The sequence below is a fragment of the Rhinolophus sinicus genome, linkage group LG05 (assembly GCF_036562045.2).
Source record: "Rhinolophus sinicus isolate RSC01 linkage group LG05, ASM3656204v1, whole genome shotgun sequence".
In the NCBI taxonomy this organism is placed as follows: domain Eukaryota; kingdom Metazoa; phylum Chordata; class Mammalia; order Chiroptera; family Rhinolophidae; genus Rhinolophus; species Rhinolophus sinicus.
Window position 1 is genome coordinate 7,530,678 of NC_133755.1, and position 17,636 is coordinate 7,548,313.

The following is a 17,636-nucleotide window of genomic DNA, read 5'->3' on the forward strand; positions in this document are numbered from 1 at the left end:
CTGCTATTCCACTCCCAGGTATTTTCCCAAGACAAGTGAAATCAGATGTCCATAGAAAGACTTGTGCATGAATGTTCATAGTGACGTCATTTATAATAGCCCCAAATTGGAAGCGACCAAATGCGTGTCAACAGGTGAATGGATAAATACGATGTGGACATCTATATAGCAGAGTATGATTGAGAAATAAAAAGAAGTGAAGTACAGGTATATGCTACAGCATGGATGGGTACAGTATACGCTACACATGGATGGGCCTTGGAAATATTATGCTGAGGGAAAGAAGTTAGTTACAAAGGACCACATACCACCTAACTATTTATGTGAAATAGATAGATTAGGTAAATATATAGACTTATTTACTGAATAAATACTAAGTTCCATACAGTGCTCCAGATGTGGCTGATACAATTTTAAACTCTACAAGAGTTGCCTATCTTTATCCCCCGCGAGTGATACAATCCTTTGTATAAACACACATATATATTAATAGGTATGTAATTATAAATATGTGTCATAAAAAAATGGCCCTGTGCAGAGGTAACACGTAATGACACTATAGTCCTTGTGGTGAGCATTCGCTCTCCTGGAGGGAGATACTATTGTGATTGTGCCTATTTGACAGATAAAGAAAACAAACCTATTGAAGCCAAGTAAGCAACATGCGAGACGCCAGATCGTCTAGAACAGGCAGGAGCTGGGGATGGCGCACGGTCGTGAGCTCGGAGGGTTCCTAGGCAGTTGGAGGATTTAGTACCAAGCACTATGGCCATTAGATGAGTGAATTCTACAGTCTGATTTGGCTCATATTTCTCCTTTAGGAATAAAACTGATCTGTAGACTAGCTTAAAATAATTACAACTCTTGGATTAAATCTGGATTTCATTCTTCTCCAAGGATGCACTCTCCAGTGGACAGATTTGGGACAGAGTGTGTTAGGTCTCAATAGAACTTTGGGACTATGTGTTCTGTCTACTATCATCCATCCCATGGCTGTTTTAAAGCACATCCTCTTGTGCTCAGCTCAGCCACAATAAGCACTTCCTCACATTGACTCTGCAGCTGGACTGGGCAATGGCAGAGCCCAAATTTGGAAATGTGAGCCAGTTCAAAATACATCAATACTTAAAAGCCGATGGCTTACTTGAATCTCTTGCCCTATGAGAAGAAACACTGTGTTTTTTTTAACAGAGTATTGGTATGTCCAGTCCCTTTATTTTATAAATTCATGGCTTCCTCCATCATATTACAAAAGAAACTAAAGGGTTCAAATCAACCGGAGGTCTTGATTATGTGCCCCTCACGGCCCCCACCCCAGTTTCTGATCTGCATTTTTATCCAGTTCCAAGGTGGTGCAATGCTGTGTGTACTGGGCTACATGGAGGACCACCTTGGAGAGCATGCATTGCATGAAGCGGAGTCATTTCTCTCCTATCCATGCAGTCCTACTTTCATGAATAATTCTTGGGAACCTGAGAAAACATCACACGAATAACTTTCTGCCTTCTGTGGCTCAGGTGAGACAGCCAGCTTCTGAAAGATGGCACGGCTCTCCTGATCTCCAGACTCGGATATTCAACTACATTCGACATGTCCATCTGGATTTTTAACAGGCGTCTTAAAAACAGTGTGTCCAAAATGGAAACCCCCATTTTTCCAAAGGCTTTTTTATTTTTTTTTACAGTCTTAAGTGTTGCAATAAATCTCAGATTTTTTTCCAGTTGCTCAGACCCCAAAACCTTGCAGTTAAACTTAACTATGTTCTTTCTCTCAAACTGCATATTAAATCAAAGTGCTTATCCTGTCAAATATGCAGAATCTGACAGACTTCTTCTAATTGTTCTCCCTGCTTCTACCCTGTAGCCCTTTGTTACTCCACTGCCCAGAGCCTCCTTGGCTTTCTTTCCACCTCCCTCAGAAGGAAACCAGGTCCTGACCATAAATCACAGGGACCCCACTCCTCTCCCAGCTCTGCTGACTTGTTTTCTTTCATTCCTTGAACACATAACTATGCTTCTGCCTTGCAGTCTTCACATTTCCCAGAATGCACTTCCTCTGGATATCCTCCTAGCTCATCCATCACATCCCGCATTCAGAGGTTCCAATCACCTGCTCATTTGTTGACTGTCTCCTGCCAGTAGAGTAAAGGTTGCATGGGAACAGGGATTTAAATAAAAGAAAAAAATAAGCGTATCTTCAGCACCTAGAACTGTTCCTGGCGTGTAGTAGGTTCTCAGTAGTTGCTGGACAGATGGATTTTAAAGTTTGAAAGGCCAAGCATTAGAAAAGGGAAAGAACTAGCTCTAGGACATATATGGAGGCTAGGTGAGAGAGAAGGCCACCATTTCCAAATCCCAAGAGGTATTCTTTCTATTAAACCCATGCCAGGTTTGAGGCTCCTCTGCCTTCCAGGAAGAAGGGTGACCTCTGCTTGAACTGAGAGATCTTGGGCTTAAAATAACTATGGGTCATGGCCTTTCCTGAGCCTCCTTCCTTCCTCTAAGGCCTGGGGTTGTTCCCATAGCCGCTCCCCAGAGGATATTAGCAACGGGGCGTGCATTTGAGGGTCCCTGGGAAGACAAGAGCTTGCATTCCTAAGAATGTGAAAGGAGCCCGCTCCCAGGGCCTATCCCATGTGACTGAGGAAGTGGCCTGGCTGATATTTCGAGGAGGACTGGGTCAAGGGAGTTAGGTCACTGCTTGGATTTGTCATCTGCTGAGGATTGGGACATTGCTGGCAAGAAGAATTATTTGCATGATTCACTGTCAGCCCAGGGTCTCAATCCTGCCCAGATTCTGTCTCCTGTTTTAGTGCTGCCCTAATCACCCTCAGTCATGGGTTCATTCATTCGACAACTACTTGTTTCACACGTACTATGTGTTCCACCCTAGGCTAGGTGAGTGCTTCTGACAAGTTATATCTGGCAATATAGACGTGGTACTAGACCTCAAAGCTTTTAAAAAGCCGGTGATGGTTCCACTGGTAAGTGACATTTGGAATTTTCACTATGATGTGGAATAGAAGAGAATCAGAAGCTGGGAGATCCCAGAGACTCCAACCGGATCTCTCTTCTCTCACTTTACAGATGAGGTAATTGAAGCTTAGGGATTGTCCCCTTTACGTCCCTGAAGAATGAGCTGACAATTGATCCATAGTACATCTGACAGTCGGTGCATGGTACATATGCACACGTTGTGTGTATAGCTGGACTCAAGAAATGCTCTTTCTCCGCAGTCCCCAAAGTGGATATTGCCTAACTTATAACAATTATTGGCCATGGCTCACACATGTATATTGCGCGTACACAAATGAAAGTTGGTGCTTATAATTTAACAACAGGTATATCAAACACTGATTATTTAGATCCTCAAAAGAGTTTGACAATCACTGCTGGTTGTGGGCTGAATTCCCTGGAGACCCCCTCAGCATCCCAGGATATAGGTCACACATTCCCCCACATCCAGGTCACACATTCTCATGGCACTAGAGCTGGGCAGGAGGACAAACCAGGCTCAAGACACAAAGCCCACTTCACCAGCTGATAAAGCGACTGGTAAGCGAAGTTCTCCAACACACACTGAGGTCGGGCTTTCCCTCTGTCCTTTCCATCGTGTTTGCTACAAACCTATCCTTCGCTCCCTTCCTTAAAGAGAAAAATGGATGAACGCGGAAGACTCAGAACCTTAAGAAACACTAAGCACTTCTGCAACCTACTCTGCATTACACAAGAGGAAAGCACACCTTCTGTTTCCTTCCTTTCTTCTCTGAGTTTCTCCAGGTGAGAGGCTGGACCACATTCACCCTTATCTCCCTATTGCCAAGCAGAGCTGGGGTCACCGTGCAGGAGCCCCTCAAAATATTTTGAGCTGAGTTCTTTAATTGCTCATTTACATTGTGAACTCCTTGAGAGTAGGGGTTTAGATGATTCATCTTCAAACCCCAAGTACCTACTTTGGGGTCTGACACACATAACCCATCCACAGCCGTCACTGTGGAGTCCAGTGTGGCAGGGGAGACCAGATAGCATGTCGATGTGAGCAGAAATTATGTTGTAGGTTGCAAATGTTGGGCAACATTCCTTTCCTCCCTGTTTCCAGGTCCCTTGCAAGGTGACTTTGCAGCACCTCCCTTGAGACAGTGGTACACTTTTCTACTATGATTGTACCCACGTCCATCCCCACTAGCATTTCCACTTCACGGTAGCCACGCACCCAGGTGTTTCTCATTCCAAGGCTCTCCTGGGCCCCTTAGAACTCCAGACATCCCTGGAGATCTTGTTTCCTCTGGGAAGAGTAATCACAACAGAAGCAACTTGGGTCTGAAGCAGGGTTCTCTGCGGTGCCCCTGACATGCAACTCTTCCCAGTCCATGCCCCTCCATCTGGACCCACACTTACTATCCTCTCCCCCCCTCCCATCCCCACACACACCAGAAGCCCAACTGTGCCCTGTTTGTCTTCCTGGGAAACCTATACTCCAAAAAAATTGCCTTGAAATTTCCCTGACTTTAAGACTTGCTCTGGCCAATACAATGCAATGGAAGTAACACTGTGACATTTTTATCCTTCTCGTTATGTGATGTTAGAGATTGTCACCCAAACAGTTATACATTTATTTACATCACATCAACGGACCAGCTGCCCAGACGGGAATGGGGACTCACTGCTGTGCTCAGTGTGATGGGCCACCTGGGATCGTGTTACGCAGGATTTGGGGACCAAAGTCCGCTCAGGTGAAAATGTGTCATAATCCATCAGTGATGCTGACCATGGATGTAGGGAAGGTGTATGGGAGACTATGGGGCTGCATGGGAGGGTATATGGGAGGAGTGGGGATATCTGGGAGGGCGGGGGGTGTATGCAGGGTGGGGGGAGGAGTGGCAGTGCCAAGCCACGCAGTTGCCATCACTGGCCTGCTCTGAGCCAGCGCGGAGGAGCAGGGCGTCATAAAGGCCCAGAACACTGGGTGGCTGCCATGAAGGTGCAGAAGCCCATGAGGAAGAGGCATTCTTTGCACCCCAATAAGGCGGGGGTGGGAACTTCGCTCTGAGAATGAGACTCCTCTGAGAGGCACTCAGTGCGTCTGTCTTCTATAGGCTCCACACTGTACTCAGAGCTGCACCGAGGGACATGCAGCTGCTCACACTGGGGGCGGGGGGGGGTTCCGCTGACCAGTCCCAAGGGTATCAGGACACGGACAGCTCATTAATCAATCGATGTTCAGATCTGTAACGTTCTAGGGACCCTTTCTGGAAACTGATCTGCTTAAGGGGTTCTGGGGTCTACCCCGTTTCCTCTTCTACCATCCTTCCATAATCACCCTTCTCCTGCAATTAAAATATGCTCGTTCTGGGTTTTATGGTGCATTGCCCCAAAGTATAAACATATTCCACACTTAAAACAAAAGGATAATTTGAAAATGTGTCTTTCTGATGGGAGCACACTTTTAGTTTAAAGCAAAGAAAGTGCCCATAAGAAATACCAAAGCCTTACTCAGCCTAGGTAACAAACACTGGAAGCCTGGATCGATCTCTCTCTCTCTCTCTCTCTCGCTTTCTTTCTGTTAGAATTGAAAAGTTACAAGGTTTTCATTAAAATGTTTTTAGTTCTACAATGTATATTAACATAAGTATGTATTTGAATACTATACCAGGGGCGCCAAAAAAATATATACACATTTTATAAGATGTTATCACTGCTCAAGCAGTAGTTCACCGTAATCAGAAGTGTCTGGATGCTGATGGGAACCACTTTGAGCACCTCCTGTAATTGCAGAAGTCAAACACAACTTGTATTCATCTTTTGTTATTGGTATCTACTGAGTATTACAATTTTAATACAGTTTTCCTTTCTTGAAATATGTATGCAACTTTTTGGCACACTCTATATAATATGCATGAAAGGATAATACAATTATTTCATCTTATGAAAAATAGCTTAGATGCTGATTTAAAACTGTGACAATATATGCAGTAGCCAGCTCTTCCAAGGGTCCCCAGTGACCCCTGCCTCCAGGTATTCACACCCTGTGTACTCTCCTGGCACACTGACTCAAAGCTGGTTGCATGACCAACAGTGTATTGTGGAGGTGACAGTGTGTGACTTCTGAAGCCAGATCATGAAAGGCATTGGGACTCCCCCTTGTTTTTTCAGGCCACTTCATAATGTTTAATCCCAACAGCTAACATTTTAAGAGCTCTTCTTACACTGGGCAAGAAATGTACTAAGTTGAACCCAGGGCGGTTGTGGCAGGAGAAAGAACAAGCATCCAAACAACAACACTCTGAGTTTATGATAGGAAGAAACATGTCAGGGCAAATGAAGGGTGAGCCCACTAGGAAAACGAAACTCTGTGTTTGCAAAGCAGAGTGAGACGTCTCCTGGAAAGGAAAGAAGTGAGGCATATTAATGCATCCCAATAACAACCACCTTGAACAGTGTTCATGGGGAAAGCCAGTGGCTGAGGCCCTGCCCATTCTAATATCAGGACCCTGACTTGCTGGTCGGGGAAAGTACAGACCCCCCAAATTGTGCTGCCTGAGGGCTGTCTCTGTGTTTCTCAGAATTGAACAATTGGTGTTGCAGTCATTCAAGTATATCACACATTACTTCTTCTGATGCTTTGTCGTCATGGACTTAGATTTCTTCATGTCAATTATGGCCTTAAAAATTTGTTGCAAAGAAGCCACTTTTGCAGAGTATGTTCATAGGTGGCAAGGATGCTTCCCACAAGTCCCTATTCCTTTATTATTCTCAGCCCAGTGGTAATGTATGATGGATTACCTGCATTTAACTCAAGTCCAGCTCTTAAAACCAGAACCAATCCTTGGGTAGTACAAACAGATATAAAGATTACACCTTATAGAATCAATTAATCACAAACAAAGTAAACACTGAAGCAACTTGCTCGGAAAGTCACTAATTTCCTTTACTAAATGGCCTAGGTTAGGACAAATAATTAGTAAGGATATTAGACTGGATGATGTCTTTGCATTTTTGCACCATACGATGTACTCATGTCTTTATAAAACACAAAACATGCTTTGAGGGCAAAGCTACCTATTTCACTGCAATTTTCACAAACACTTGTAACACAATTGGCAGTTATGTTAATGGTACGCTTTGCTTGTATAACTAGAGCATTTGTTTTTGTCTTTTTCTTTTTAGCAAAATTGTGTGAGTAAGGTACTGTTCCCGCATTTCATGGATGTGGAACCATAACTGAGTCGTGGCATATGGTGGGTATAGACTGTGCACCGCACGGCACCAGGAAATCCTGTACCCAAAGTCGCACGAGATAACGTGACAAGGGCAACGTGTGAACCCATCTTGATCTCTAATCCAAGCCCTTCTTTTCTTCAGTCAAATGTCCCTCTGTTTTGTTTTTTTTTTCCTTGATTCTCTCACAATGAGGTTTTTGTTGACAAGGGAGGTGACCATGAAGTTCCAAGAGAAACAGAACTTTTGAAAAACTAAACTCTTCCTGAGATTTTCCATCGAAGAAAAGAGAATTAATGAGAGGATGGGAGTGAGGGGAGCGAGTGACGAGGAGGTCATAGGCTGCAGGGTTACTTGATCAAGAAGGGAGTGTTTAATATTTAAAAGGTTGGGGACAGAAGGAAGCTATTGGTGTCAGTGGGGAAGAATTTTACAGAGACAGCTGCAAAAGCACGTGAGGCCATTTGAGATTTGGAATCTGTCTGTCTCATGTTGGATTTTGACTGGACATTTGTTTTAGGTCATCCCTGGTGAAAAAGGACCCCACACATGTGTGACAAGGAATGAAAGGACAAAATGCCACAGTGAGGTGACATGTGTGCCTGGCATTTAAAGGGGGTCGACAAGGGGGGTGGAGAAGGGGAGTCGAGAAGGGATTTGTCCTCCTGCAAATCCAGTCAGGCAGCCCCAGGTAGATGTGCCCTCACTGCCAAGGTCAGGTGTGTCTTCCTCCTGTAGGTCTGCGGCGCTTAGGAGCCTCCCTTGCAGGGGGTCCTGGATTTGCAGGTCCAGCTCTGGAATCACTGGTGACAGATTTACAGCAGAAACACAACCTCCGTCTTGTAGAACATGTGGCCGCCATTTGTATAAGTCAACACCTCTGGCATTAGTGGGATTAAATAGGATGATTTTTCACTTCCAGGAGGACCCTGGTGATTATCAAGCTTCCTGGGTTCTTTGTGAAGCATTTTTGTTTGTTTTTGTTTTTCACCAACCACCCTCCACCCTTAGGTTTCCTTACATATGCAGACATTTACAGTAAACAGGGATTAGCCTCAGCTGAGCAAGAGTGGCCAGCAGATGGTTTTCATTAACTGTGTCTTAAAGAGAACGGATTGCAGAGTAACGGGGAGACGGTTTATGCAGAGTGGACTATGACTCAGGTCTGCGATGCCGCTGGCGCCTCCGTCTGTCCTCATCCTTCTTTCTCCTTTTTGTATATTTGCCTTGTTTTTGAAGCAATTCAGATTCACGGGGTGAAAAAAAAACACATTCTCTTAGTTTGGGGCACTTTCATATCTATGTGTAAAAGATTATAAACACATGTACATTGTATCAAATATTAAAGAGAATAGAAAATATAAATACTCTGCCCTGCCTGATTTGTGAAGCTTTTATGGTATCTGCAATATATATGGGTAACAATCCTTCTTATGATTAATTTTACGTGTCAACCTGACTGGGCCCTGGGATGCCCAGATGTCTAGTTAAACGTAATTTCTGGGTATGTCTGTGTTTCCGGATAGGATGATCACTTACTTAGCATTTCACTGGTGGGCTGGGTACAGCAGCTGGTCCTCTCCAGGGCTGGCGGGCATCGTCTAATCCACTGAGGGCTTCAATAGAACAGGAGGGTACATGAAGGTCGGCATTTGCTTTCTGCCTGGCTGGTCAGCCAGGACATTGATCTTCTCCTGCCTTAGCTGCTGCTGGTTCTCAGGCCTTCAGTCTTGGAGTGGAATCTATACCACTGGCTTTCCTGCTGTCAGGGCTTTGAAGCACAGCAGCTTTCCTGGGTGTCCAGCTTGCTGACGGCAGATGGTGGAACTTCTCAGCCTCCATAATCAAGTGAGCTAATCCCTTATGATAAATCTCATGGTATATCTAATGTCTTTCTACACACATAGTATATACTTATATATAATTAAATATCATTTATAAAAGTATACACATATTCTAATTTTGTAAAATATACAGGTATGGGGAACCTAGTAAGTGATCAAAAAATTGCACGTTGCTTAACGTGCAGGGCCAACTCATCCATTGGCCATAGCAAGCACGATGCTGAGCTTTCAGGGGTCCACAAAAATGTTTTAATCAAAAAAAAAAAATCAGAAGAAAAAAATGAATTTTGGGGTCAAAGAAAATCTTTAATACATCATATTAACATTTTTATCTTTGTACCTACACAATGTACAATAATAACTTTTAATATTTTCTTGTAGACGAAGAGGCCAGTGAAGATCTGCTTGCTTAGGGTCCAAGAAAGTCATGATGAAGCCCTACTCTCTGCATTATTTTCCTTACTTGTAAGAAGGGTCTGGATGTGACTGGAGGTTTCTGTGGCAGAATTCTAGGCCTCACAGGTGTTTGTAAGAGATTGACAGAGGTCTGCAAGCCATTTTTGAAAAATTATTTATTATTATTTTTTCAGTACACTCAGTATTATTTTCTATTAGTTTCAGGTGTACAGCATAGCGGTGAGACATTTATGTAACTTATGCAGTGATCTCCCCGATTAGCACTATATGCAGTTGTTTCAACGTTACTGACCGCACTCCCCGTACTGTACTTCACATCCCTATGACTACTTTGTAACTACTAATTTGTGTTTCTTAGACCCCTCTCCTTTTCTCCCAGCTCCCCAACTCCCCTTCATTCTGGCAACTATCAGTTTGTTCTCTGTATCTATGAGTCTGTTTCTATTTTGTTTGTTCATTTATTCTGTTCTTTAGATTCCACATATAAGTGAGATCATATGGTATTTGTCTTTCTCAGTTTGACTTATTTCACTTAGCATGATACCAGCCATTTCTGATACTTTATAAAACCTATTTAGCGTCTAGTGGTTCCCGTATATGAAAAGTGTATTAATTTTGGAATCACACAGATTTGGGTTTAAATCATGCCTATTGGCTATTTATCTGCTGTGTGAACTCAGTATTGAGCCTAAGCTTCTTTATCTGCAAAATGTAAAGTGAGGAAACAAATATCTATTTTTAAAGATTGTTTTGATAATTAAAGCAACAGAAACAAAGCACATAGCGACAGTGCCTAACACCTGATCGGGCCTCAATAAGCAATACTATCATCAATTACCACTTTCAGTTTGAAACTTAGCTGAATATGGTAACAAGCTGTCTCATGCTGAACTTCTGCTTAGCAAATTATTGAACTAGAAAACTTGGGGCAATGAATAAAAGTAATTAACAATTTGAGAGACAACTTTTCTTCCTGTAATCATTCCTCTTTATTTCTTAAGTGGGGTAAAGTTAAGTGATTATGAAGTTATTCATTCATTTATTTAGTCACTACATCAAATAAAGTAGAAATGCTGGGTGGTTTAGAAGAAAATTATTAAGAAAGAGGTAAGAAAGCTAAGGGAATGAGTTTATTATATTTATATCTGTTGTGGGCTGAATTGTGGCTCCCCCCCATTCATATGTTGAAGTCTGAACCCCAATGTAACTATATTAGGAGATAGGGACTTTAGGGAGGTAATTCAGATTAAATTATGCCATAAGGGTGGGGCCCTCATCTAATAAGATTGGTGTCCTTATAAGAAGAGAAAGGGACACCGGAGTTTTTTCTTTCCACACCTGCACAGACGAATAGCCATGTGAGGACACAGCGAGAAGGCTGCCACCTGCAAGCTAGGAAGACAGGTCTCACCAGAAACCAAACTTTCTTGCATCTTGATCAAGAAATTCCAGCCTCCAGAATGATGAGAAAATAAATGTCTGCTTAAGCTCTCCAGCCTGTGATATTTTGTTATAGCCAGAGACCTCAGCACCTGGCTAGGTCCCTGCATGAAGGAGGTACAGATTAGAGGAATGGGGGAGGAGGCACCCACACCCACAAGGAGCTGTGTGGTGGGCATCCTCTCCAGATGACGGGTGACAGCAGAAGATGCGGAAAAGGCACTGGGCTTAATCGTGCAAGATGGCGACACACAGATAGCAGAGACCAGGAGATGGCATGAAGCCGTGTGAGTGGGACGACTGGACCTCCCATGACAGGCAGCACGATGAAACAGGCAACGGGAACTCGGTGGCTGGCAGGCCTCTAGAGACCTAATGAACCAGGGGGTTCTGGGGAGCGAGCCTTCACTCCTTGATTTCAACTGCTCAGATGCCCGTTGTCTCAGCCAGTCTTGAATGATTCTTTTTGATCTGGTTTTCTAGTTTTGTACAGTAGCATGTTGGTTTGTCACTTCTAGTATTGCTCAACGTGGCAGTCAGGAGGCCATCTATTTCTACTATTTCTAAGTGGGGAAAGAGGGTTCTAAACATGGTTCATAAAGGAAAAGAAAGTAAGAGGAGGAATTCCTGGGCGTGGACAGACTGGGTATTAGCGAACGACATGAACTCAAATGGCCTTTCTGCTTAATCCTTTATAATGCTCTGTATTCCTTAATCCAAATTCCTAAGAGACATAACCTTTGACAAATGTCCTGACAGAAATAGGTCTGTGGGATAATGGAGCAAGCAGCAGCTATCACAGTACGGCGGCATTGTCACTCTATTACCTGCCAACTAGGTAACACCAGGGACTTTTCTCTACATCCCTGAGTCTGTTTTCTCCTCTTTCAGCCTCTGCTAAGATTTATATCCTAAAGCACCCACCATAATTACTGGCATATTTTACATACTTCACAGGCATTATTCTCCTCAACTCCATTCAAGGGCTTTAGTGTCTTGCGTTACACCCTGTGGACACTCATTAACATGAGCTCGCTCATACTTTTTCCTTTTTGCCATTACATTTCTGGAGGGAACAGGCAGTTCCAATATTTCTTTTCCTTCTCTTAGGACTGAATATTATTTATTATTTAGATTTATAAGCCAAAGCCTTTTGCAATAAAGTCGTTTCAGGGCACACACACAAGGTTAAAAGCTTTAGGTCAAATACACAGAACTATAAAAATAAACAGCTAGAGTACACAGTAGAAATATTATTTAAAGAAAAGTGGTGACTTCAACATAGTGGCCCTTTCAGAGAAAGTCATTTGAAAAGATACAAAGATGAATGAATCTCATGGAGCTTTCCAGTTGTTTAATTAAAGAATTGGAAAAAAAATAACCCACCCCTCAGAATGTGTTTCAAAATTTCAGTTAGGCCAAATAGGGCAGAGAGCCAGACCTTAACCAATGCAAATGTTCATTAATGTTTCTCAAAACAGAGACAGGAGAAAAAAATTCATTCATCTCAGAAAGCCAGGGGCAAATGTCCTCAAAGCAACTTTACGCCGATACTCCAGGAAAGTGGTGGGGACGTCCTCTGAGAAGTAACCCAGGTGGGAAGCCAACAAAGTCTTTCTTGGCCTCTCAGAGAGGACGGACCCTTCTCTCCTTTGTGTTCCTCCTGTGTCCTACATAGACTTTTCTCACAGAATACATGATTTACTTGTTTGTTTACATGTCTGTGTCCTCCGCCGCTCTGCGCTTCGTACAAAAGGGACTGGTCTCTAATATTTTCTCATGCACAGATCCTGGCCCACGTAACCTGCCATAAATATTTATTACATAAATGGACAAATGAAAACTGGATATGGGCAGTTTTCCACCGGAGATACTTTTTTTGCGAAGCTAAAATTATTAGGTAGGATGTTTGCATTTCAACAACCTGTGAAGCTTTGAAAACAGGAACTCGCTCAGGAGACTGAAACAAGCCAAAACCGTGGCTGTTTGCGTTTTAGCTCAACCAAGTGTCAGTGCTACGTTGGCAAGAATCTAAAGAGAAATTGCAGACTCGCCCCTGAGAATGGTCCAGGCAGCCCGCAGGGAACCAGGTGCCCCGAACCATCACATTAGGCTGGAACCCAAGTCCTATAGCACCGTGGGTGTCAGCTTTCCCACCTTCCACAGCTGAATTTCTAAGTTCCAGGGTATTCACTCAACAAAGAGTCATTCATAGGTTCTTGCTGAGTGGAGAGAGTGTAGATGTGCTCCACTCTGCCGTTTGAAATCAGGGTGGTTACAGCATATATTCTGGGGTTGAACTGCCTAGGTTTGATTTTACCTATTCATTTATCACTGATGATCGTGGGGAAGTCACTCTGTGCCTCAGTTTCTGCATGTGTAAAACAGGGATAATATCAGTGCTTCTCTCATCAGCTTGTTGCAAACATTAAATGGATTAAAACATGCAAAGCATTGAGATCAATGCTTGGTGCATAATGAGCTCTCTGTACATATTTGCTTTTATTATTATGTCTATATCTGCTTTTATAAAAGCAATCTCCTTCTTCTCATTCCCCTCTTCCTCCTCCTCCTTTTTCTTCCTCTTCTGACAGTAGCAATAACATTATAAGGATTGTAATTCTACCACACCTCCTTTTGGAATCTCCTTTGGGTCAGTTGCGATGTCATGCTATGTTTTGCTGTTGTGTCCTCCCCCAAATTCATGTGTTAAATCCTAAACCCAAAGATGATAGCATTAGATTGGTGGATCTTTGGGAGTTACTTAGGTCATGAGGGTGGAGCTCTCAAGAGTGGCATTAGTACCTTATAAAAGGGCCTCCAGAGACATCCCTCACCCCTTCTGCCTTCCTGGTGTGACGATACAGCAAGACAGCACCGAAAGCTCCAGCTGTGAACCAGGAAGAAAGATGGCACCCTGATCGTGGACTTCCAGCCTCCACAAATTTAAGCAATACATTTCTATTGCTTATGAGCTACCCAGTCTATAAATAGCCTGAAGGGACTAAGGCAATAACCAACATTTAATACGTAAATCCACTTAATGACGTTTGTGTGTGTCATTATTTCTATATTGCAGATAAGAGTACAGTCTCAGTTAAGAAGGGAATCTACCTAAGGCCACGGTGTCAATAAAGAGGATAAATGGAATGTGAACTCAAGCCTCTCAAAGGCCAGCTTTTCTGCTAGAATTCACTGCCTCTTCCCCGCTTTCCCACTGTTCTTTCTGCATCTCTGATGGATCTTGCAAGTAGGACCTTATCCTGGATTATCCATGTGCTCTCTAAATTCAATCACATTTATTCTTATAAAATAGACACACAGAGGAAAAGATACATAAATAAAAGAAGAAGAGGCAATGTGACCAAAGAGGCAGAGATTGGGGTCATGGTGCCAGGTGGTGGTTAATTTTATGTGTTAATTTGGCTGGGTCAGATATTTGGTCCAGTATTATTCTGGGTATTTCTGTGATGGTGTTTTTGGATGAGATTAACATTTAAATCAGTCAATTTTAAGTGAAGCAGATTGCCCTCCATAACATGGGTGGGCCTCGTCTAATCATTTGAATTCTGAACAGAATAAAAGACTGACCTCCCTTAAGCAAGAGGGAATTCTGCCAACAGATGGCCTTCAGACTCAACTGCAAGTCTTCCCTGGGTCTCCAGCCTGTCGATTTTGGACTTGCCAGTCTCCATAATCACATGATTTTATATATATATATATATAAATATATATACTGTTTCTTTGGAGAAACCTAATATAGGCTGCAAGGCAAGGACTGTTAACAGCCACCAGAAGCTGGACAAGGCAAGGAATGGAATCCTCCCAAGAACCTCTGGAGAGAGCCCGGCTCTGTTCACACTGTGATTTCAGACTTCTGGCCTCCAGAACTGTGAGAAAATAAGTTTCTGAAGTTTTAAGTTTGTGATAATTTGTCACAGCAGCCACAGGAAACTAATACAGAGGGCTTTGAAATAAACAATAAAATACCATTTGAACCCCATTATGGAGATTAGGGGGCATTTGCACATGGGCATATGTATGTAGGTTGCAACCAGACATTTGAGGGGAGCAGACAGCGTTGCAAAAGCCAAGGACGGAGAAAACGCGGGACTTTGGTGGAGCACCTGTGAGTCGCCTACAAATACAAAGTCTATGATGGCCAGTGTAGAGACAAGTTTGAAAAATACATTTTGGGGATATCGTCATGAGGATTGAAAATATGCCTAGTAATTACAGATTTTATATTGTCTTATATTTTGAGATCATGAAAATAAAACTATTGGATATTTTTAGCAAAGAAGAGATATGATTAGAATCATTTTTTTATGGACTTGATTTAGTTGTGTATTAAATTGGTTGGTGAGGTAGTGTCTGGTGGGAGGGTCTGGTGGGAGGGGGGTCAGGGGTGGGTAGTGTCTGCTGGGTAGGTCAGGGGCTTCTAACAATTGTGCAGGACAGATTCTGTAAGACCCGCATAGTGATGGCATTAGCCTGTATTTATATGTGATAATATAGGGCATGTCCTCCTCTTTCAAAAGAGTGACTTTAACAGAACAGTAAGACATTCTTACAACAGTTTAAAGCCTTAAGATTTCCATATATATTACCTTCTCCAGCATTTCTATCTTTCAGTAGTAAATGGATCTATCCTCACTTTATAGTGGAAAACACTTAAGCAATTAGTGGTTAGCTATAGTCTTTAAGGTCATATATTCTAAGTGTCAGACAGGAATGGAATCCAAGACTTGTGCTTAGTGCTTTTTCTTTTTTGGATGAAATTCTAATAATGATATATTAGTTAGCATTTACTGAGCTTGAGTTTTTCCTGCGACCCTGATACTACACAGCAATTTGCATACATAAGCATATTTTAATACTCCTAACATGGTTGCAGTAGGCACTACTGTTAATTGTATTTTACAAATGAAGGGAGCAAAGTTAAGGAATCCATTAACTTATCCAAGATCATACAATGTGATTGTGGCAGACATAGGATAAGAACACAGGTTATCGGGGGCTAAATGAGGCTTCTTTAGCCTGAGAACCCTAATCTCATTTGTTGGTCAGACTGAGAAACCATGAGCCAGCTAGATTTTTCACAAGTCAGTAGGCTCCATACCGTGGGTTCAGAAGTGGAAACATATTTCTCCAGAAAGCCACTGGATTCCATAGAGAACTGATTTTATGCAGCTCGGGGCAGCGATTCAGAAATGAAACAGAACGATATGGAACACAACGCAGACCTTTTATCTTGCACCTGCCTCTTACACTTACTTGTTCCTATTTCTCTAACCACGTATCAGCAGACATTGGAGATTAGAGAGGATGAAGGAAGTCTCTTTTGAAATAATTGCCTGGCCCGGTTATCGTATAAAACTGGTAGACTGCCAGGTATTTTTCTGAGTGGGGGGGGATAGGGTGGGTTGATCACCCTTTACATCACTAAGTGTTATCCTGCCAGCAACAGTAAGACCCAAACAGCAGCCCTTATTCCTTGGCTGAAATTTTGGTCATGCCAAGAAATTAACGTGAAGTTTCAAGTCTTTTCCTGAACAACAGTTATGTGGGCTGTGGAGTCATTTGGTGGGTGAGCCTGAAAGTGGATCCAGTGTTTTTATGGGCCTCTAGTTGTGGAGAAAATATCCGATTCTTTCCCCCACGGAAAAACCAATGTAAGGTTAAAACCAATATCCTTCATAAACCCATGAAATTTTACCATGGTTCTCAACTGGGGGAGGGAGTGGACTGGGAAGAAATAAATGATGGCCAGAATGAACTGAGGGACATTTCCAAAAAATACACGAGACCAAAAATTCCCCTCCTACCTATCTCCACCCTCCACCCCTTTCTCTACCACCAAGGAGCTTGTCAGAGGAAGAAGCTTAACCATGTAACCATGTACATTTTCACAATCACTATTTGATTTTATGGCCTCCATATCAAAAACAACTGAGCTAGAACAAAAGGTCTAACCCCAAAAGCCAGGAAACAAAACAAAGCACATATCATTCTTCGCCTCCTCCTCCTTCTCCATTTCACTTTTTAAAATATTTTATTTTGAAGTAGTCGTAAAGCCACAGGAAGTTACTAAAGTACGAGAGTGGCCGTATGCATACCCTTCACTCAGTTTCTTCTCCCATTGGCAACACATCAAAGCCAGAAAGTTGGGAAAATGACATGGATACAATCCAACAACTTCATTCAGATTTCACCAGTTTTCTGAGTTGATTTGCATGTGTAGTTAGTTCTGTGCCACTTATCACACATATAGATTTCTGTAACCACAAGAAGATACTGGACTGTTCTGTCACTGCAACAATCTCCCTCCTCCTATCTGTTTATAGTCATATCCGACCATCCCTTCAGCCATCCTTAACTTCTGACAATGACTCATTTTTTTTGCTATTTCTATAATTTTATCAGTTAAGAATGGCTTATAAATGGAAAATGAGTGATGTCGAATATCTTTTTATGTACTATTTGCCATCCAACTATATGTCCTTTGGTGAAATGTCTGTTCATGTCTTTTGCTCATTTTTTAGTTAGATTTTATTTTTCACTGTTGGATTTTGAGAATTCTTTATATATTCTAGATATAAGAACTTTGTCATATATGTTGGTTAGCCACATGCACCTTTTGTAAAGAGAGAAAAAAGAAGCAAATTGAATTTCATTTATATTTACTATCTATCTATCTATCTATATCTATCTATCT

General features: G+C 42.4%; 1 protein-coding gene across 1 annotated transcript in view; it reads right to left on the reverse strand.

The window, feature by feature from the left end:
- Window positions 1-17,636, reverse strand: part of LOC141571503 (lysocardiolipin acyltransferase 1-like) — an 822,971-nt gene that overhangs the window by 65,395 nt on the left and 739,940 nt on the right. The window lies entirely within an intron of this gene.